This window comes from Salvelinus sp. IW2-2015, unplaced genomic scaffold, assembly GCF_002910315.2.
Source record: "Salvelinus sp. IW2-2015 unplaced genomic scaffold, ASM291031v2 Un_scaffold3267, whole genome shotgun sequence".
Taxonomy (NCBI): domain Eukaryota; kingdom Metazoa; phylum Chordata; class Actinopteri; order Salmoniformes; family Salmonidae; genus Salvelinus; species Salvelinus sp. IW2-2015.
In genome coordinates this window covers 14,612-21,639 of record NW_019944553.1, presented here as the reverse complement: position 1 = coordinate 21,639, position 7,028 = coordinate 14,612, and positions in this window count along the sequence as shown.

Here is a 7,028-nt window from a genome sequence, read left to right as displayed (position 1 = left end):
CATTCAGCTTTTTTTTTTACTAAAACAATAAACAAAACAATGTTTATTTGCTGCTCATTAGTTTGTTCTCAGCCATACTTGATTTTCATTCCTGCTGCGACTTCACACTGATAAAGAAGTGCATTAAGTAAGCATGTAATTAAATAAAAGTTTCCCATGCGATTTTACCAGACATAATTTATACAGTCTATATTTGTCAACCTACTAAATTATTACAAAAGCATTTGCAAAATCACAGCCTATTGTGCCTTATTGCTTAATTCTATGACTGTACCTGACTTAACCTTTTAACAGAGGTAATAATAGAGATGTCATCCCACAGATCTACTTGACCTGTAGAAGCAGATGTTTGAAGAATGAATATCGGCCCAGGTCAAATCCAGTTCCAAATTGTACAGACGGTGCATGGGGTTCAAAGGCAAACAGATCCCATTATAAAGTGCATTATTGACAAGAAGTTGAAGAAGCTGAAGAAATTGATCAGAGGCGCAAGAACTTGAATGGACTGTACTCCTGTGCTAAGTTGAATGATGATGTTACCCCTTTAATTGCTGCTGTTGCATTTACAAATGACAATATTTGTACATTTCTTCTGAAGGAAGGTGCTAACCCCAACATCCAATCAACAAATGGTTGGGTTCCTTTGCATTATGCAGCAATGTCAAAAGCTCCTGTCAGTGTAGTGAGTAGATTAATCGCAGCAGAAGCAGATCCAGGAGGACACAAATCCAGATCTTTACTCCACTTCAATTGGCGGCAAACAATGACAGAGAAGACATTGTGAAAGAGTGATGATATCTGGAGCATATGCTGCAAACAATATTGGAGCACATCCCGCAATCGGTGAAAAGATAACAAGGATGATTCTGGAATTATCTTCAGAGAGTGAGGATTTTGTCAAATTGAAGATTTCTTTTGATTTTACCTGTGCAGTAGGACAAAAATCAGTAGAAGAATATCTTCAGTGAATATGGCAAACACATGCTGGTGGTGAACCCTGTGGATCATGTTACACTTTTTGACATGTGGTTTAACGTTGTTGGAACAGAACAGGAACTCTATCGTCAAGCATGTATAAAGTGGATGAAAGAATCTCAGAAAATGGATCTCTACACTGAAGAGGCGATCAAATTAGTAATGTCCCTACAAAGTCCAGTCCCACCAACGGATACAACTGAACAATTGCAGGGGATGAATCTATCAAAGAAGAAGAAGAAGAAGAATAAGAAGAAGACAATTCAGGAAGAGTTGTCGGTAGAGAAAAGTACACCTGACATGACTGAGAAGCCAGATCTTGATGCTTCATCAATTCCAGTTGAGGAATCCGGTGTACACGGTGAACATTCCAGTGTTAAACCATTTCCCTCCACCACCGATGAATTGAAACCCCGGAAATGGCACAAAGTTAGTGAGCGGTGGAGGCCTCAGTTGGAGGAACTCAGCAACATGGACCCAGACAAGGTTTACAGATTGGGGAATCTGAATCTTGTAGTCCATCCGGATTTCAAATAGCCAAAGGAAGTGATGGAACCGAAGTCTTCTGGCCTGAAGGATGATGGTACTGAGGTAGCCGTGAAGAGAATGCTCAAATCAAACTACCAAGCTCTGAAGAGAGAAGAGGGTTTTTTACGACTACCTCAGCTGGATAGTCCCTGCATTGTGAGATATGTGGACTTTGCAGAGGACGAGCACTTTGGTTACCTTGTCTTCAGCTCTGTGAATACACCTTGATGAATACATCAAAGCCACCTACCAGAGGACAAAACCCCTGTCCTGAAGAAAATAGTGCACGAGGTGCTCAGCAGTCTAAGCGTTCTGCATAGTCTAAACACACAAATTCTGCACCGGATATCAACCCCAGAATGTTTTAATAGGTAGACCAGACCATGTAGTAATTCAACAAAAATCTGGGCTAAAGAAATATTAATTTGATGTGTTTATATTAACCTATGTTTCAATGGTACACTTTATATAATTTTCTGAACAGATTTACAGCAGAGCGAGATTAGCCGATTTCGGTATAAGTCGACAATTGAAATGGGACAAACAACTCTACACACAATCAGTGCAGGAACAAAATGTTGGAAGGCCAGAGAAACTTTAGATGAAGACAGTGGGATCGGATATAAGAGGAGCACAGATATTCAGGTTAGTTTTCAATTTTAATTAAGTCTGCATACCTGGTTAGAATGCATACTATACTATATTGTGAAGGAGGAGAAGTCCAGTGGCGACATGACACAGGCTGGTTCCCAGAGTAGCCTTCTACAAGATCGACACCAGACACTTCATCAACCATCTCCCAGACCACCACCTTCTGATCAAGCCATGAACTGTCCCTCTCTATCTTTGGAGGATGCATGCGCTCAAAGACTCCCTCTATTGGTTGACCTAGCTAACTATAGTTAGCTAGGTCAACCAATACCTCATCAAGAGTAGCCTAGCTATAGTTAGTTAGCTAGGTCAACCAATACATCATCATGAGTAGCCTAGCTATAGGCTACTCATGATGATGCTTGTTGACCTAGCTAACTATAGCTAGGCTACTTATGATGATGTATTGGTTGACCTAGCTAACTATAGCTAGGCTACTCATGATGATGTATTGGTTGACCTAGCTAACTATAGCTAGGCTACTCATGATGATGTATTGGTTGACCTAGCTAACTATAGCTAGGCTACTCATGATGATGTATTGGTTGACCTAGCTAACTATAGCTAGGCTACTCATGATGATGTATTGGTTGACCTAGCTAACTATAGCTAGGCTACTCATGAGATGTATGCTTGTTTGTTTTTGCTATTGAAGCGCTTTGAGATTGTTATGAAAAGCGCTATAGAAATGTAATACATTATAAATTATTATGTACTTTTCAGGTGGATGGATGTAATGATTACATCATCTCTGGGGACATTGTTTGTTATAAACTATTTTAAAGGCAGAATCTACCACACACCCACAACCTATTAGTGAAGATGCTGGAGGCAAAATGTTAACTTGAAAATCAGGAGAAAAAAAATCTCTGCACACTACCAGTCAGATGAAAATGTATTGCTTAGCTACTATTAAAATAAAATAAAAGTGAGGGGAGACTTTTTAATTTTTTCCCTGTTAAACTATTTAAAAGGCACTACTTTCCAATGTCTACGTGTTGTGTCTTGTTTTGCCACTCCTTCTAGGTGCTGAAGTAGGCCACTCCTTATGACCGAAATACCATTGCTAATTTCAACATGACATTAAAATAAAAGCTCAACACATACAACTTAATGTGGAGACATTTACTTTCAAATATAAATTGTGGATGTTCGTATAAGTCATTTGAGATTATTGTTCAATTTAGCCTCTCAATATACCGGTGAAATTATTACATCTTATTCTTCAAATAAATTCTAGACACTCCTGACACAATATCAGGAGAGGTTTTTGACCAAACATACAATACACAACATCCTAAAATATTTGATTTGTTCTAGGTCGCAATATCGTTTGATAATAATGTGTTTTATGGCAATTACGCTCTCTATACTGTGACTTTGATGAGCAATACTTACCTTCTAATGAAATGACAGAATCATCTAACAAGAAGAGTTAATATGATATCATATTTCGCATTAGAAATGTAAATGATAGTTAAGAAAGGTTACTTCCATTTCCTCATCGTGATAATGGCACCAGCATACTTGAGGAAGTGTCTACTGAAGCTAAACAACAACCAGCTGATTAGGTGACTGTGTTGAAGTAAATTAAACTCTGTCGGCTATTTAGACTATGATAGTCTAACGTGAAGAGTATGATCTTCTAATGAGCATTATTCATGTAAATGATAGTTAAGATTACTTACATTTTGTCATCGTGATATCGGCACCACCTCACCAACACTGAGGAAGTGTCCACAGACTATAGAAAAACTCAACCACACCTCTTTATCAGGTGAATGTGTTTCAGGAAAATGAAACTGAAACTGATGACCTTTTAAGAAGAATAGTAATATTCCTGCCTGGTTCCTTCTTTCTCACAAACTTTTCGTAAACTATGATTTTCATACTTAAATGAAATACTCTTGATCAGTTCTGTAAATATTTATCTCATGATATGATAAATGTGCATCCAATTTTTTAGATACCGTAGAAAGCAAAGTTTCTGAACCTATGCTAGGAAAGTGCTTAATTTGAGCCACACCCTGACGGAACAGGATCTGGCACCTCTCAGATTTGACTTTGTTTGTTCCGGCAGCTATTTGCCCGGATCCGGTACCTCTCGCGGCATGATGTATTAATTGTTTCACTGTTCGAACTGTAGGCATTCTAATAAAAGCAAAATCAGCATTAAATCAAGTTGCCTCCTCGTTATTTCTCCTGCCCCCCAGAAAGGCCATCATGTGAAAGCACAGTGATCCTTCTACAGAACCTTCAGAAAGTATTCAGACCCCTCAACTTTTTCCACATTGTTAAGTTACAGCCTTATTCTAAAATTGATTAAATAGTTTTTCCCCGCTCATCAATCTACCCACAATACCCCATAATGACAAAGAAAAACAGTGTTTTTAAATGTTTTGCTAATTTATAAAAAATGTAAAACTTAAATATTACATTTACATACAGTGGGGAGAACAAGTAATTTGAACAACTGCGATTTTGCAGGTTTTCCTACTTACAAAAGCATGTACAGGTCTGTAATTTTTATCATAGGTACACTTCAACTGTGAGAGACGGAATCTAAAACAAAAATCCAGAAAATCACAGTGTATGATTTTTTAAGTAATTAATTTGCATTTTATTGCATGACATAAGTATTTGATCACCTACCAACCAGTAAGAATTCAGCTCTCACAGACCTGTTAGTTTTTTCTTTAAGAAGTCCCTCTGTTCTCCACTCATTACCTGTATTAACTGCACCTGTTTGAACTCGTTACCTGTATAAAAGACACCTGTCCACACACTCAATCAAACAGACTCCACCTCTCCACAATGGCCAAGACCAGAGAGCTGTGTAAGGACATCAGGGATAAAATTGTAGACCTGCACAAGGCTGGGATGGGCTACAGGACAATAGGCAAGCAGCTTGGTGAGAAGGCAACAACTGTTGGCGCAGATATTAGAAAATGGAAGAAGTTCAAGATGACGGTCAATCACCCTTGGTCTGGGGCTCCATGCAAGATCTCACCTCGTGGGGCATCAATGATCATGAGGAAGGTGAGGGATCAGCCCAGAACTACACGGCAGGACCTGGTCAATGACCTGAAGAGAGCTGGGACACAGTCTCAAAGAAAACCATTAGTAACACACTACGCCGTCATGGATTAAAATCCTGCAGAGCACGCAAGGTCCCCCTGCTCAAGCCAGCGCATGTCCAGGCCCGTCTGAAGTTTGTCAATGACCATCTGGATGATCCAGAGAGGAATGGGAGAAGGTCATGTGGTCTGATGAGACAAAAATAGAGCTTTTTGGTCTAAACTCCACTCGCCGTGTTTGGAGGATAGAAGGATGAGTACAACCCCAGAACACCATCCAACCGTGAAGCATGGAGGTGGAACATCATTCTTTGGGGATGCTTTTCTGCAACGGGGACAGGACTACTGCACCGTATTGAGGGGAGGATGGATGGGGCCATGTATCGCGAGATCTTGGCCAACAACCTCTTTCCCTCAGTAAGAGCATTGAAGATGGGTCGTGGTGGTCTTCCAGCATGTCAACGACCTGAAACACACAGCCAGAGCAACTAAGGAGTGGCTTCGTAAGAAGCATCTCAAGGTCCTGGAGTGGCCTAGCCAGTCTCCAGACCTGAACCCAATAGAAAATCTTGGGAGGGAGCTGAAAGTCCGTATTGCCCAGCGACAGCCCCGAAACCTGAAGGATCTGGAGAAGGTCTGTATGTAGGAGTGTGCCAAAAAATCATGCTGCAGTGTGTGCTAACCTGGTCAAGAACTACAGGAAACGTATGATCTCTGTAATTGCAAACAAAGGTTTCTGTACCAAATTTAAGTTCTGCTTTTCTGATGTATCAAATACTTATGTCATGCAATAAAATGCAAATTAATTACTTAAAATCATACAATGTGATTTTCTGGATTTTTGTTTTAGATTCCGTCTCTCACAGTTGAAGTGTACCTATGATAAAAATTACAGCCCTCTACATGCTTTGTAAGTAGGAAAACCTGCAAAATCAGCAGTGTATCAAATACTTGTTCTCCCCACTGTAAGTATTCAGACACTTTACTAAGTACTTTGTTGAAGCACCTTTAGCAGCGATTACAGCCTTGAGTCTTCTTGGGTATGACGCTACAAGCTTGGCACACCTGTATTTAGGGAGTTTCTCCCATTCTTCTCTGCAGATCCTCTCAAGCTCTATCAGGTTGGATGGTGAGCGTTATTGCACAGCTATTTTCAGGTCTCTCCAGAGATGTTCGATCAGGTTTAAGTCCGGGCTCTGGCTGGCAAGTCAAGGACATTCAGAGACTTGTCCCGAAGCCACTTCTGCGTTGTCTTGGCTGTGTGCTTAGGGTTGTTGTCCTTTTAGAAGGTGAACCTTCACCCCAGTCTAAGGTCCTGAGAGCTCTGGACCAGGTTTTTCATCAAGGATCTCTCTGTACTTTGCTCCGTTCATCTTTGCCAGGATACTGACTAGTCTCCCAGTCCCGCCTCTGAAAAACATCCCACAAGCATGATTCTGCCACCACCATGCGTCACCGTAGGGATGGTGCCATGTTCCTCCAGATGTGACGCTTGGCATTCAGGGAAAAGAGTTCAATCTTGGTTTCATCAGACCAGAGAATCTTGTTTCTCATGGTCTGAGAGTCTTTATGCATTTTACTGAGGAGTGGCTTCCATCTGGCCTGATTGGTGGAGTGCTGCAGAGATGGTTGGCCTTCTGGAAGGTTCTCCTACCACCACAGTGGAACTCTAGAGCTCTGTCAGAGTGACCACCGGGTACTTGTTCACCTCCCTGATCAAGGTCCTTCTCCCCCTATTGCTCAGTTTGGCCGGGCTTCCAGCTCTAGGAAGAGTCTTCTTCCATTTAAGAATGATGG